The 16,315-nt window shown below is 37.7% G+C and overlaps 1 protein-coding gene and 1 pseudogene across 2 annotated transcripts in view; one reads left to right on the top strand and one right to left on the bottom strand.

Annotated features, from left to right (window-relative positions):
* TPST1 (tyrosylprotein sulfotransferase 1) overlaps positions 1–16,315 on the top strand; it is a 144,023-nt gene that overhangs the window by 111,345 nt on the left and 16,363 nt on the right. The window lies entirely within an intron of this gene.
* LOC144318212 (small ribosomal subunit protein uS10 pseudogene) lies at positions 8,133–8,851 on the bottom strand (annotated as a pseudogene).

Here is a 16,315-nt window from a genome sequence, read left to right as displayed (position 1 = left end):
GAATGAGGAGAGACAGAAAACAGAATTTTGAAAAAATTTACAGCATATAACTTAATTGTTATCATTAGTTTTTCATTTTTTTTCTTTTCCTTTCGATCCTCTCTCCTTCTTGTCTCCCAGTTAGTGCTGTCTTGTGTCAGCATCTGTTACAATACCATTTCCAGAATGCAAGAGGTGGTAGGTAGGAGAAAAAAATATATATATAATGATATGATGTAACTATCAGAATTTGAATTCTCATTTTTTTTTAAGATTTTATTTATTCATGAGAGACAAAGAGAGAGGGGCAGAGACACAGGCAGAGGAAAAGCAGGCTCTGAGGGGACCCTGACATGGGACTCGGTCCCAAGCCTCCGAAATCACACCCAGAGCTGAAGGTAGATGCTCAACCACTGACCCACTCAGACCTCACTAATTCTGATAAGTTTTATGTAAATATGTACCATACTTCTTTTTAAGTCATCAAAAAATTAAGTGAAGCAGCAAAAGAGCCCTTCTGAAAACACAGAACTACTTGAGCTTAATTTCTGAGAATTTGCATTGCTAGAAAATAAATGACTAGCCATCAGTGCAGCAAGTTTATTTTCTGTCCTGGCTGGCATTTGGTGTGGACTAGAATGGATTTTCTGGTAATTTGATTTAAGAGATGACTGCTTTACATCTTTGTTGATATCTATAAAGCTAAACATAGGGCTTTGCTCATCAAATAAATGTCTTCATTGTTGAGTGAATGATTTACTTTGAATTAAATTATTTGAACAATTCAAACCATTATAGATAATCTAAATTAAGTTCTTAAGTTATAAAATATACAATTATAAGTGCAATATTGTTACTGCTGCATGGAAACACAAGTCACCATTAACTAAAATTCAGTGGCCAGTGACCTCATAACCAATTATTACTTTGTAGAATTTATCTTCAGTACCGTCCTGAGATTACTATTCCCTAAAAGTATTTTCTACTATAATAATTTTTCCTGATTAGGTTCAAAGAGATACAAACTCAAAATTCTTACAACTTAAAGTACTTTTGATCAGAAACTTGATGACATATATTGATATTTATTATGAAGCTTCTGGTATTATCTGGAAAGTAATTAATTCATGGAGAAGGAAAAGGATGAGTGACAAATATGAAAAATAGTAACTTTTCAGTAATGGAAGCATAGTCTAGTCAAGCAATTCTTAAATTTTTGGGGGTCAGGACCAAAACTATTTTTTTTTTTTAATTTTTATTTATTTATGATAGGCACACAGTGAGAGAGAGAGGCAGAGACACAGGCAGAGGGAGAAGCAGGCTCCATGCACCGGGAGCCTGACGTGGGAATCGATCCCGGGTCTCCAGGATCGCGCCCTGGGCCAAAGGCAGGCGCTAAACCGCTGCGCCACCCAGGGATCCCCAGGACCAAAACTATTAAAAATGATCAGACTCAAAAGAGCTTTTGTTTACATGCTATATCTGTGTATCCATCTCAATGTTTATCTTATTAGAAACTAAAACTGAAAAAATCTAAATATTTAAAATACACTTAAAAATAATAAACTCGGGCAGCCCCGGTGGCGCAGAGGTTTAGCGCCGCCTGCACCCTAGGGCATGATCCTGGAGACCCAGGATCGAGTTCCGCATTGGGCTTCCTGCATGGAGCCCACTTCTCCCTCTGCCTGTGTCTCTACCTCTCTCTCTCTCTGAATGAATAAATAAATAAATCTTTAAAAAATAATAATAATAAACTCATTATATACAAATTATAATATAACCTAGTTTTATGAAAAAGAACTACTCTATAACAAAAAGCATTAGAGTATTTTACATTTTTGCAATGTCTTCATTGTCTAACTTGATACATGGGCTCTCATACCTGTTTTGTATTCATTCTTTTGCAATATCACATGTCAGGTAGCCTCTGGAAAGCTCTACTATTACACTAAAGAGAAAATTAGTGTTCACTTTATGAAATCCCTGAAAGGGTCTCAAAACTAGTTTGAGAACCTCTGGTCAGTTTCAGGCAACCACAAAATGTAGTTTATTCTGGATTAAAAAGGATGTCTGGCAGATGTCAGTATTTTTTCTGACTTAGATATTACAGTGGAAAGTAGTTTGTATATTCTCCCATCCAGACTTCAGGGGACTTAGCCAAAATAAATTTGTCACTTTTTAAATATTTTCTGGAATCTAGGCTACTCTCGGGCATGTCCCATGTGTTGTCTCAACATTCAGGCTTCTTTGATCTTTGGCACCTCTATATCAACATGTTCAGAGGAAGAGAGAGGGGGAATGGAGAATCGTGCACAAAGTCTTAAATGCTTCCTCTTAGAAATGTCATACATGATTCCTCAATGTTTTGCTAATAAAAGCCATGACTGACATCAAGTGGTCCTGGCTAACTTCAAGAGATAGGGAAGTGTGCCTCTCATGTGCCAGAGGAAAGGAGGGCTGGATATATTGGTGAGCAGCACAAATATTTACCACTTTCTTAGAAGTGATGTTTTTAAGGAACATGAATATAAATACCTTGGGCACAAGGACCTGGTAAACGTTACCACAGTGTGATGAATACCTAGAATAGTATCTCTCCTAACCAAGAAATACTTGTTGCACAAACAATTGAGAGGAAGACATTAAACTTCCCAAATTCAGCAAAGCAATAATATTTTCTGATTGGGCTATAGGAATAGAAGAGTATAAGTTGAATTTATCTCTAATGAGGAACGATTTGTTTTTCTTACATTTAGGAGTTTATTATGTTCAATCTTTGGTAAATTTGGATGGTTTTGTGGGATAGTCTAAAAATATAAAATAACTTTTTTAAGCCTTCATTGTAGAAATAGAAGTTGATATACATGCAGTTATATCTTTTTTTTTTAAATTTTTTTATTTATTTATGATAGTCACAGAGAGAGAGAGAGGCAGAGACACAGGCAGAGGGAGAAGCAGGCTCCATGCACCGGGAGCCCGACGTGGGATTCGATCCCGGGTCTCCAGGATCGCGCCCTGGGCCAAAGGCAGGCGCCAAACCGCTGCGCCACCCAGGGATCCCCATACAGTTATATCTATGCTACCATTTACCATATGATTTCATTCTCCCACTATTTTTTTCTTCTCAAAATATGAAATTTAGCTTAGTATACCACATTTCATTGATTGAATTAACATAATTTTTTTGAGACACCAGGAAACAAAACTGACAAAAATCCTTGCTTTTTACCTAGAAAATAAGCAATAATTATAGCAAATAAGTAAATTATAAATTATTAGATGATAATTTCTTTGGGAAAAATAATGTAAGGTTAGGGGGATCGAGATAGTTGAATGGGTGACGGAACAGGTTACAATTATGCAGAGTAATCTGAGCAGTACTTATTAAAAGAAGATGCATCTGAGCAAAGACATCAAGGTGGTAAGGGAATTTCCATCCAGATATTTGGGGGCAAGCCTATACAAGGTAGAGGGAATAGTCTGTGCACAGGCTTTGAGGCAGGAGAACACCTGGTTTGTTTGAGGCATCACATATGATTGGAGTTGAGCCAGTGAAACAGAAATAAAATAGATTGGTTGACTTCCAGTCTCTGCTTCTAGTCATCCCAGGGACCACAGCCATTGTGCTTATCTAGTTTCTTTGATGGTAGAAATTCTTGTCTCTTAGCAGTAGTCTTCTATCTCTGCCCATGCCCTTGGCTCTGAGAAAGTTTTTTTAAAAATAGCCTCGGATTGAAAAGGCAAAACTCAAAATTTAGTCTTTGCCCCCAGACTTATCTTTTTGTTTGGTGGAGAATTCTTAACAATATTTAGAAAGGCCTACATTAGGCTTTTGCTTTTTTTTTTTTTTTTCCAAGTCTTCACTCCCTCTACATACACTTACTTTAACTTGATATACAGAATTTGACTTTTTCAATCCAGAAAATGTCCAAATTATTGTACCTTCAGTTTCAATTTGGCCTTAACAGAGCTGTTTTTACTTTCAAATATTTATTGATGGCAGGATTTACCGAAGACTAAAAAAATTCATCAACAAATACCAACATCTGGACTTTAACTTTCCCCAGTGTTACATATAACCTCCATAGGGACATGATCAGTGTCCTAAGGTACAATATTTGATAGTGTTTAACCTAAAACGACTGAAGTTGCTACAAAAAGTTTCACATTCCCTGTTTGGTCTTGTGGGGGTCCCTACTAGTACTCTCTGACGATCCTACCTCTTAACTTTATATTACAGTTTCTCATTCCCAATATGAAGTTCTTAGTTTCAAGCAACAGGAACCAACTCAGGCTGATTTAAGCAGAAAGATAATGTATTAAAAAGGTATAAGATGGACAGCCTGGGTGGCTCAGCGATTTAGCACCGCCTCAAGCCCAGGGCCTGATCCTGGAGTCCCGGGATTGAGTTCTGTCGGGCTCCCTGCATGGAGCATGCTTCTCCCTCTGCCTGTGTCTCTGCCTCTCTCTGTGTGTCTCTCATGAATAAATAAATAAAATCTTAAAAAAAAAAAAGGTATAAGATGACATAAATAAACCCTACCATTTATGGTTAATCGTTTTTCAAAAAGATTGCCAAGATGGGGTGCCTGGGTGGCTCAGTGGTTGAGCATCTGCCTTGGGCTCAGGTCATGATTCTGGGGTCTGGGATTGAGTCCCACATTGGGCCCCCCACAGGGAGCCTGCTTCTCCCTCTGCCTATGTCTCTGCTTCTCTCTGTGCCTCTTATGAATAAATAAATAAATAAATAAAATCTTAAAAAAAAAAAAAGGCATGCCAAGACAATTCAATGGGAAAAGAATAGTCTTTCCAACAAATGGTACTAGGACAACTGGATGTCGACACGCAAAGACTGAAATTGGATCCCGTAATATTGTACACAGAAATTAACTCAAAATGAATTATAGACCTAAATGTAAGAGCTAAAACTGTAAAACTTGTAGAAGAAACATAGGAATAAATATTTATAGCTTTATATGTGACATTAGTTTTGTAGTTATTGGACTGCATTGAAGTTAAAAACCTTTGTGCTGTAAATAATGCCATCAAGAAAGTAAAAAGACAACACATAGAATATCCAGATGCTAGAGTCTAGAATATATAAAGAATTCTATGACTCTATAATGAGATTTCACATCATCCAATTTAAAAATGGGCAAAGAGGGGATCCCTGGGTGGCGCAGCGGTTTGGCGCCTGCCTTTGGCCCAGGGCGCGATCCTGGAGACCCAGGATCGAATCCCACATCGGGCTCCCGGTGCATGGAGCCTGCTTCTCCCTCTGCCTGTGTCTCTGCGCCTCTCTCTCTCTCTGTGACTATCATAAATAAATAAAAATTAAAAAAAAATGGGCAAAGAGTGGACACTTCTCTAAAGAAGATATAGAAATAGGGGCACCTGGGTGACTCGATTGGTTAAGCATCCTACTCTTGGTTTCAGCTCAAGACATGATCTTGTAGGTCGTGAGATTGAGCCCTGAGTTGGGTTCCATGCTCAGGGGGGAATCTGCTTGAAGATTCTCTCCCTCTGTCCCTCCCCCACTCTCTCTTCCTCTCTCTCTCTCAAATAAATCTTAAAAAGAAAGATACAGAGGTAGCTAATAAACACATGAAAAGATGCTTAATATCATTAATCATTAGGGAGATGCAAATCAAAAACACAATTAGATACTACTTCACATCCACTAAGATGCCTATAATAAAAATATATGAAAAACAGTACGGTAGTTCTTCAAAATATATGAAAGCAGATACTCCTATTTGTATGCCAGCGTTCAGAGCAGCATTATTCAAAATAGCCAAAAGGTCTGAACAACAACAGATGGACAAATAAATAAAATAGAAAAAATGGATGGATGGATGGATAAATAAAATGTACTATATACATACAGTGGAATGAAATTCCTTAAAATGGACTGAATTTTGATACATGCTGCCATCTTGAAGGCAGACATTATGCTAAGTGGGCTAAGTGAAATAGCCAGATAACAAAAGGACAAATATTGTATGATTCTACTTACACGGGGTACTTAGAATAGTCAAATAATAGAAACTAAAGTAGAACAGTAGTTATCAGGGACTGGAGGAATGAAGGGATTATCTATTATTTAATAGATTTTTTTTTTAAATATGATTTTTATTTTATTTTTATTTATGTATTTATTTTTTTTACTCATGAGAGACACAGAAAGAGAGAGAGAGAGAGAGAGGCAGAGACACAGGCAGAGGGAGAAGCAGGCTCCATGCCGGGAGCCCGATGTGGGACTCGATCCTGGGTTTCCAGGATTAGGCCCTGGGCTGCAGGCGGCGCTAAACCGCTGAGCCACCGGGGCTGCCCTTAATAGATATTATTATTTAATAGATACAGAGTTTCAGTAAGGGATGATAAAAAAATTCTTGAAATGGATTGTGGAGATAGCTGCACAACAGTGTGAATGCACTTAATGCCATTGAACTATATACTTTAAAATGGTTAAAATGGTATGGAACTGGTGAATCACTATATTGTATACCTGAAACTAATATACTGTGTGTTAACTACCCCAGAATTAAAATTTTTTTAAATTTAAATGGTTAAAATGGGAAATTTTGTAATATATTTTACCATAATGAAAACAAAAAAATATTTAGTAATGTTTTTCCAAGTATGTGGATACATTAGTATCCTTATACAATGCTGGTGGGAATATAAAATGGTACAATAACTTTGGAAAACAGACTGGCAGTTCCTCAAAAAGTTAAACACAAAATGGACAAAGGCCTTAGTATTTCTCCAAAGAAGATTAACACAAATGGCCAATAAACATATGAAAAGATGCTTGGCTTATATTTTTTTATGAGATGTCAGTCAGATGTGTCCATAAGAAGAGTTTGAGAAGAGGCTTAGAAAAACAAAGTTTATTATATTTACAGGTCCTACAGATAGAAGTCATGGCATCCCATGCAGGGCTATGTGGAAAAGCTACCAAGGTGGTTAGGGACAGAAGATAGGAGCAAGGGGAGGGGTTAGGCCAGAGTCTTTATTGGGGGTTTCCAAATGAAAGGCAAGACAGGGCAGGGTGAACAGTTTAGGATTGGCTAGTTTAACTTATTTTAGTAGTATCTGGGCTTCCAGATGGTTGCACTTGCCTGACGCCTGATCCCAGGATGATTAAGTCAGAGGAATACTGTCTTTTGGGGTATAGGGACTAGATAGAGGAGTTTAGGCCCGGGGTTGCTTAGTATGTATATCAAAGACATACTTTGAGCTGGGTCCTTTGCTGTCTGTAAGAATTGGCGAGACCTGGAGGGGCAGTCTCTCTCCAGCCAGGAAATTGTTTTCTGGGAGGGTTTTTTTTTTTTTTTTTTATGGTGTCAAAATATGATATGCAGGAATTAAAAACCATTAAAATGAAATGTTCAGTATCATTTGCATGAAATGCATACTGAAACCAGAAGATACCCCGTCACATTCATTAGGATGGCTATGTTTCAGAGAAAGAAAAGGAGGGTCACCTGGGTGGCTTAGTCAGTTAAGCATCCAACTCTTGATTTTGGCTCAAGACATGATCTCAAGGCCATGGAATTGAGCCCCACATTGGACTCCACGTGGAGTCTATTTGTCCCTCTCCCTCTGCTTCTCCCAAGCCCCCCTTCAGTTCTCTCTCTCAAATAAATAAATAAAATATTTTTTAAAAAATCTTTAAAGAAAATTACAGATGTTGGCGAGGATGTAAGAGAAATTAGAACCTCCATGCATGAATGGTGCGAACATAAAATGATGCAGTCACTTTTAATAGTTCATCAAAAAGTTAAACATAGAATTACCACATAACCTAGCAATTCCATTTCTAGGTATATATCCAGAAGGATTGAAAGGAAGGACTTTCAATTATTTGTAAGATTGGTGTACAGATTATTTGTACATTTGTATTTGTTCATAACAGCATTATTTGCAATAGCCAAAAGGTGGAAACAACCCAAACATCCATTGATGGATGAGTAGATAAACAGGTGGTGTATACATACAATGGAATATTATTCAGCTTTAAAAAGGAATGAAAAAAAAAAATAAAAAAAAAATAAAAAAAATAAAAAAAATAAAAAGTAATGAAATTCTGATACCTACTCAAACTTCGATTTCAACTGAAAACATTATGCTAAGGGAAATAAGCCAAATACAAAAGGACAAATGTTATATGATTCTATTTGTGCTTAGATAGGATAGGCAAGTTCATAGAAATAGAAAGTAAAGCAGATTATCAGGGGTAGGCTATGATTCCATTTTCATTAAGTTCAAAGTTACTCTTATTGTCAGAAGACACGTTATGACTAGAGGGAGACATAAGATGGTGGGTCATTTTCTATTTCTTAATCTGTGTTCGTTCTGTAAAATTTCAAGAGCTGTTCAATCATAATTTGCACATTTTCCATAATATGTTGTACTTTAGTTAAATTTTACTTAAAATTGGGGGAAAAAAGATCTCTGGATTTCAAGGTTTTTTGTTTTTTTTTTTTAACAACTGATAATTTATTTAAAAAGATTGATGCAGGCATGTACAATGGTGACTTCAACCCCTGGCTCAATACTGATGGAAGTAATCTGTTTGATAGTCTCAGAAGGATTGTGCAAATCAGTGAGTCACTCATGGATTCTCATCTAAAAATAATCCCAAATCTTAGAGCCTTCCCCACAAGTTTTTCTTACATGGATTCTTAGAGTCCTGGGGGCATCCGAACTGGTCCTTTCACTTTGAGATTTGTATCCTTTGTGCCTCTGACCAAGTTGGCCCATACCTTCTCCAGAGATTTTATGTTGCAGCTGATTAGAGTAATTCTAATTCTGTGAATCGCCACCTCTGGTTCCATGGGTGCCTTCCTGTGTCTTTAAAAGCCATGGCTGACTGCGCACAGCTTCCTGACCAACTTGTTCCTGGGAGAGCGACCAGTGGGGACTCAGGAGCAGGAGTGGGGTGCCCAGAGCTCTGCTGTAGCTGCCACCACATCTTCCTCAAAAGAGAGGAGTTCAGTTTTTAAACGCTGAAAAGATAGCCATTTTCTCTTCATCTTGTAATCATCTAAAAACAATAACCATAACAAGCAGTGGAGACAAAGATCCTGTGTTTGACACTTGGAGAAATCTGCAGGCCCAAACAAGAAGACACAGAGGAAGAGCATCAAGTGCAATGAAGAGCAAATAGAAATGAGAAGACACATTGAGGATGATCAAGTGTAGTGAAGGTCAAGTAAAGGTGACAGGACCTCCAGTGTGGGTACATTACGGAAGAACACAGGTTTCCACAGAATTGGCAAGCTCAAGGGCAAAACCAACAGTTTCTTGTCTGTAACAAGAACAGTACATAGCCAAGTGCCAGTACTCCCTAGATGGGATTTGACGTGAAATATCATGAAGCAGGGAGGGAAGAGACTGAACACAGTGTGTATAAGCCATTTTTGTACAGTGCTGTCTGTTGTGAAGTGGGTTGAAGGAAAGAGTCAGCAATCATCTTGGTTAGTTGTTGAGAAATGAAGGTAGAAAACCCAGTTCTCGGGACACTCGGATGACTCGTGGTTGGGCGCCTGCCTTTGGCTCAGGTCAGATCCTGGGATCCAGGATCGAGTCCTGCATCGGGCTCCCTGCAAGGAGCCTGCTTCTCCCTCTGCCTGTGTCTCTACCTCTCTCTCTCTCAGTCTGTGTCTCATGAATAAATAAATAAATCTTAAAAAAAAAAAAAAACCAACAACCAGTTCTCCTATACAACCTAAAGAGAATTGCTACCGGGGATCCCTGGGTGGCGCAGCGGTTTGGCGCCTGCCTTTGGCCCAGGGCGCGATCCTGGAGACTCGGGATCGAATCCCACATCGGGCTCCCGGTGCATGGAGCCTGCTTCTCCCTCTGCCTGTGTCTCTGCCTCTCTCGCTCTCTCTGTGTGACTATCATAAATAAATAAAAATTAAAAAAATAAAATAAAAATAAATAAATAGATTTACTTTGTTAAAAAAAAAAAAAAAAAAAAGAATTGCTACCAAGCTATAATGTGACCCTGGGGCTTCCCCAGTATGAACCTCTTGTAAATATTTGACATATAAACAACTCCTCTCTTTCAAAAATGAGTAATAAATCAAAAAGGAATACATATCAGGAAAATTTGACCAGCATATAGCCATGAATTTTTTTAATTAATGAAGTAATCATCTATTAATAATTATTATTAATGGCACACCTAGCTTGCTTAGTGCAGTGTGAGACTTGACCTTAGGGGTCATGAGTTTAAGACCCATGTTGGGCACAGAGCCTACTTTTAAAAATTATTAATAATTATACTGAAGGGGATAATGAAGCAGGGACAAGTATTTGTTAATTTCAGGGTTTTTTTTTTAAGATTTTATTTATTAATGAGAGACACAGAGAGAGGCAGAGACACAGGCTCTGTGGGGAGCCTGATGCAGAACTCAATCCTAGGACCCCAGGATCACGACCTGGGACAAAGGCAGATGCTCAACTGCTGAGCTACTCAGGCATCCCTGTTTCAATTTTTATATAGAGATAAGATTTATCTCCCACCAAGACTCATGAGGTGAGGCAATTCATAAATGTGGAAAAGACATTCAAATACTGGGCAGCCAAATAGAGCATAGATGCCAGGGCGTGATCCCGGGGTGCTGGGATTGAGTCCTTCATCAGGCTCTCTTCATGGAGCCTGCTTCTCCCTCTGCCTGTGTGTCTGCCTCTGTGTGTGTGTGTGTGTGTGTGTGTGTGTGTGTGTGTGTCTGTCTGTCTCTTTCTGTGTCTCTCATGAATAATTAATTAATTAATTAATTAATTTTGGGGGAACAAACAACTTTTAACATTATCCTTCTGCCTCAATACTGATTCCTAGCTCTTAAATCTAGTTTAACTGAACATCTTAACAGAGTGAAGATGTGACATACCACCTTATTCTTTTTTTTTTTTTTTAATTTTTTATTTATTTATGATAGTCACAGAGAGAGAGAGAGGCAGAGACACAGGGAGAAGCAGGCTCCATGCACCGGGAGCCCGATGTGGGACTCGATCCTGGGTCTCCAGGATCGCGCCCTGGGCCAAAGGCAGGCGCCAAACCGCTGCGCCACCCAGGGATCCCCATACCACCTTATTCTTAATCTCAGTTTTTCTTTGTAGGGCTTCTACTCTACAGGGAATGTCATTGTCTTCACTTAGCTTTCCTTTTTCATCATGACCATTTTTTTAAAATTTTTTATTTATTTATGATAGTCACAGAGAGAGAGAGAGAGAGAGAGAGAGAGAGAGGCAGAGACACAGGCAGAGGGAGAAGCAGGCTCCATGCACCGGGAGCCTGATGTGGGATTCGATCCCGGGTCTCCAGGATCGCGCCCTGGGCCAAAGGCAGGCGCCAAACTGCTGCGCCACCCAGGGATCCCCCATGACCATTTTTAAAAAGGAAAATGAAGCAAAGCACTTATATCTATAATTTGATTTTTCTAGAATGATCTTCCAGACAAGAAAGAAAATATTGTGATTAGAGGTCTTGGAAAATGTATTCTTCTTTCTCTTACTTAAGTTTTGCTAATATTGGAGCCAGGGAGAATTTCTTAGATAGTCTACCATTTTTTTTTTCTTTGCCACCTGTCACCAGTTGGTTCCTTTTTGAACATTTCAAAATGCAATTATGCAAAAGAGAATACTTTTTTTTTGTTAAGCTATCTAATTTGTTTTTAAGATTCATGAGACACAGAGAGGCAGAAACATAGGCAGAGGGAGAAGCAGGCCCTACTAGGAGCCTGATTCAAGACATGATTCCAGGACCCCAGGATCATGACCTGAGCCAAAGGCAGACGCTCAACCACTGAGCCACCCAGGCATCCCCTATCTAATGTTTTTATCAAATAATAATTTTAAATTCTTAAGTTCTTTTATTTCTAGGAGTAGGATTGAATAGAATGATAGAATGAATGACAACATTCTATAAAGTAATACCATATTTAGCCCTGAGGGTTCAGTTGGTTCAAATCAGGAAGTCCCATTAGAGTTATTTTTTTTCTTTCTCTCTGTGTTCAATCTTTACAGTAAGTTGGCCTCAGAAACTATTCTCAGTCCTTTATCTATAAAAGTGGAGACCACTGTGAAAGGATCTCATTTACTCCTTTTTTCATCCAACTGTTCATTTGTTCCTATATTTAGGATATAAAGATGATTGACTCTCTCTCCAAGAAATATGGTGAAGATAGAACTGTAATTAGCTATAATTTAGTGTGATAACTGCCATAAAGTAAGGGACTTAGGATGCCACGAAGGCACAGTATTGACTGTACTTGTATGTATTAACTATCTTTCAGTGTTCTGAAAATTCAGTTTGGTACCATTACCTTTTAATGGAAATGATTTTACATTTTTGTCTGAATAAGTGTCTTGTGGTCAAATATTATGATTTCTTAATCATCCTGCAAGCTTAACTTTTTTCCCAGGAAATCAAAGTCTTAATGCTAAATTTGCTGTATTTATACTACTTTATGTAATAGAAATAGGTTCCTGTTTCAGTTATTACACTTTGCCAATTCAATTCACATTCCAATCCACCTTATCAAACTTCACTTAAGAATCAATACACTGAAACATGTCTTTTTCTTAAAAACATTGTTAGAGTAGAAAATCATGCTGCTTTTTTTTTTTTTTAAGATTTTATTTATTGGGACGCCTGGGTGGCTCAGCGGTTTGGCGCCTGCCTTCGACCCAGGGGGTGATCCTGGAAACCTGGGATCGAGACCCACGTCGGGCTCCCTGCATGGAGCCTACTTCTCTCTCTCTGCCTCTCTTTCTGCCTGTGTCTCTGCCTCTCCCTCTGTATCTCTCATGAATAAATAAATAAAATCTTAAAAAAATTATTTATTTATTCATGAGAGACACACAGAGAGAGGCAGACACAGGCAGAGGGAGAAGCAGGCTCCCTGAGGGGAACCCCATGCGGGACTTGATCCTAGGACCCCAGGATCATGACCTGAGCCAAGGGCAGAAGCTCAGCCACTGAGCCACCCAAGTGCCCCAGAAGATCATGCTTCTGAGATGATTAATTTTTTTCTTGATATAGAATATATTAATAACATTTATCTAGTTGTTTCTAGGCAGCACAAGACCATGAAGCTCTACAAAAACCCAATCTGAGATTTGCAAAGCTGCCAAAATATTTTAAGACAAATGAGAATCTGTAAACATACATGTTATCAACTGGTTCATATTTGTGTTTTAGAGATAATAAATTTCTAATAAGCCACAAGAGCCCAGTGGGAATAAGGATGTAAATTTCAAAATCTGGATTCCTTCCTGTATTATCATATCTGGCTGGAATTGTGTTTTTTCTGAATGTGAAAATAGCAAGTCATAATTTCTCAAGAGGGATACTTATTACATTATTAAAAACAATGAATTACATTACAGGATAAATAACAGCAGGCCAAACATAGACCAATGATGAAAGTTTGCCATCGACTAAGGATTATGATTAATCCAGTTTTGTTCATTTGACTGGAATTAGAAAGAGAAAAGGAAGAAAAGAAAAAAGGAATGGTGGATTATATTATAGAGTTTACAGTGGGTTTACAGAAAGAAGGAGGAATAAATTAGATTTGAGTTTACAGTGAAATTTGAATTCACAACCAGGGGTTGTGAGACTAATCTTTTAACCTTTGTGTACACACACATACACACACACATTATGAAGAAAATAATAAGCAAAAGCAACACCTAAAGTCAGCAGTGCCTGATATAGTGCTTAGCACATAATATGGTCATTATTAGTACGTGTTTCTGGAACTTGTTTAAAATTCTCTTGTTTTGAAAGAAGGTTTTGAGTTAAAGCAGGGATTGGTCTGCCATCTGCCTTTGTAAATAAAGTTTTGTCATAGCTAACTACGTTCATTTATTTATATATTGTCTATGTCCATTTCTGCACTACAGCTACAAAATTGAGTAGTTAGGAAAGTAACTGTATGGCTCACAAACCCTAAAGTATGTACCCACTAACCTTTTACAGAGTAGTATGCCAACCCCTGAGTGTAATCCTCAGTTTCAGCCCGTACACAAAATGTGTATTTTTTATAATCCAATGAGCTTTGTAAAGTTCATATAGTTGTCATGTTGAAAAATGTTTTGATGCCCTGATTTTCCCTACCTTTTTCGTACTTAGAGAAAAATTTGAAGAACATCTTATACCTTTAACATAGATTCAGTACTTAACATTTTGCCATAGTTGCTTCATCTACTCCTCTCTCTCCATATACATGTACACAGATACTTTTTTTTTTTTTGCTGCTGCTGCTGTTGAATTATTTGAAAGTTACAGATATTGTGCTCCTTCAGCATACTGTTCTAGAAATAAGAGCATTCTTCTACATAACCCATGGTTTTAAAATTTAAAGAACATATATGGGCTTTTTGTTGTGTGTAAGGAGCAATACAAATACAGCTATCTTTTCTATAGTACATTGTTCATCTCTGTGTTCCCAGTTATAAACTGTAGAAATTCTAAGTATTATGCCTTAGTTATCTGTTGCTTACTTGTAGTAGCCTGAAAATGAATGGCCCCTAAAGATTTCCATGTCCTAATATCTGAAATCTGAATATGTTACCTTACACAGCAAAGGGGACTTTGCAGATATAATTAAGGAACTAAAAGTGTATCCTGTATTATATGATGGTCTCAGTGTAATCACAAGGGTCCTCCTAAGACGGAGGCAGGAGAGTTCAAAGCAAAGAAGGTGATAATCAGTGAAACAAATGTGACAGTGCCATAACTGCTCACATTGAAGATGCCAAGGCTGAGAATTTTCACACCTAATTTCAAAACTATCAACTCCTGGCTTTTTTTTTTAAACAAAAACAAAAACAATCCTTTCCTCATTTTCTCTCTTGTCTTGCATTTTATTATAATCATCAAGAAAAACTTGGCCACCTTCAACACTTTGCTTGGAAATCTCCTTAGCTGGACCATCCAGTTCATTTGCCTCATTTTCTACTTTGTGTATAACTGCAAGTGACAGGGTTGCTGAACTTTCTATTATGATGACATAACAAAGATCCCCCTACCTCCAAAGCAGGCTCCTGTGTGTGTGACTCTCATAAAAAAATAAAAAAATAAAAAATTAAAAAATTAAAAATAAATTTGTGGAGCTCAAAAAATAAATAAATAAAAAATAAATATCTGGAGCTCACATTTTTATATGTATTTCTTTTTTTAAACGATTTTATTTATTTATTCATGAGAGACAGAGGGAGAGAGAGGCAGAGACACAGGCAGAGGGAGAAGCAGGCTCCATGCAGGGAGCCCAATGTGGGACTGGATCCTGGGAATCCAGGATCACGCACTGGGCGGAAGGTAGGCGCTAAACTGCTGAGCCACCCAGGGATCCCCCATATGTATTTCTTTTAGACTTTATTAAGTGCTTTTCTTTGAGTGAATCAAAAGCAGTACAGTAACACAGACCTGGAAGGCCTGCTAGAGAGGGTGAAGGTGGAAGTGAGAAGGCAATCCCTGTTTGATACATAGGCTTTGAGAAACTGCCTTCAAACTCACAAAGTATTGGAGCTTAGAGGGGAGTGATTTAAAACCTCTTAGTCTTTCCTTGTACCTCCAGTCTCTTGCAAATAATTAACAGTAAAGCTGAAGATTATGAGAATTAATGTCTCTCCTATCTTTTTTTTTTTTTATCTTTTTCCTTGTATAACATAGAATTTCTTTTCCAGTAGTGGTATGTTCCTCTATTTAGCAATTCCATAAATAGTGGTTTTCACCCTCCAGACACAGGTTACCTACCTGGACTTCAGAGCATGTGCATACTATGGGTATACCTTCATACATGGAGAAAGAACACTGACCAAAAATCAGCCAACTGAGGAAGCACACCTGTAATTAGCCTCAATCTTCATATACAGAACTGCAGTCATCTTTTTGTGCTTCACAGCCAAGATGCTCAGGATATTTGCAGAACTTCTCAAACACGAAAGAGAGAAACCAAAAGAAAGAGAAGAGAGGATCTCAGAGGAAATAAAAACAATGTAATGAGCAAAAGAAAACATAATAATAATTAATGTTCTTGTAGAAATAAGATGAAGGAATAAGAAGATTTTTTTTTTAAACAACAGAAACAGAATTTAAAAATTTGGAAACTAAAAAATAGCTGAAATTTAAAATCGGTAATAAAAGAATTAGAAAAATAAAGTTGAAAATCTCTTAGAAAGTAGAACAAAAGGACCAATAGATGACCTGGAGAGAAAAAAGAAATGAAAGGCATTATTCAGGTAGTCTAGCATTTGACTAATTGGAGAGCAAGAAAGTGATGAAGACATTATTAAAGTTGTAATATAAAGA

The sequence above is a fragment of the Canis aureus genome, chromosome 8 (genome assembly GCF_053574225.1).
Source record: "Canis aureus isolate CA01 chromosome 8, VMU_Caureus_v.1.0, whole genome shotgun sequence".
Taxonomy (NCBI): domain Eukaryota; kingdom Metazoa; phylum Chordata; class Mammalia; order Carnivora; family Canidae; genus Canis; species Canis aureus.
Note: the sequence above shows the minus strand (reverse complement) of the source record. Positions and strands in the feature narration are given on the sequence as shown.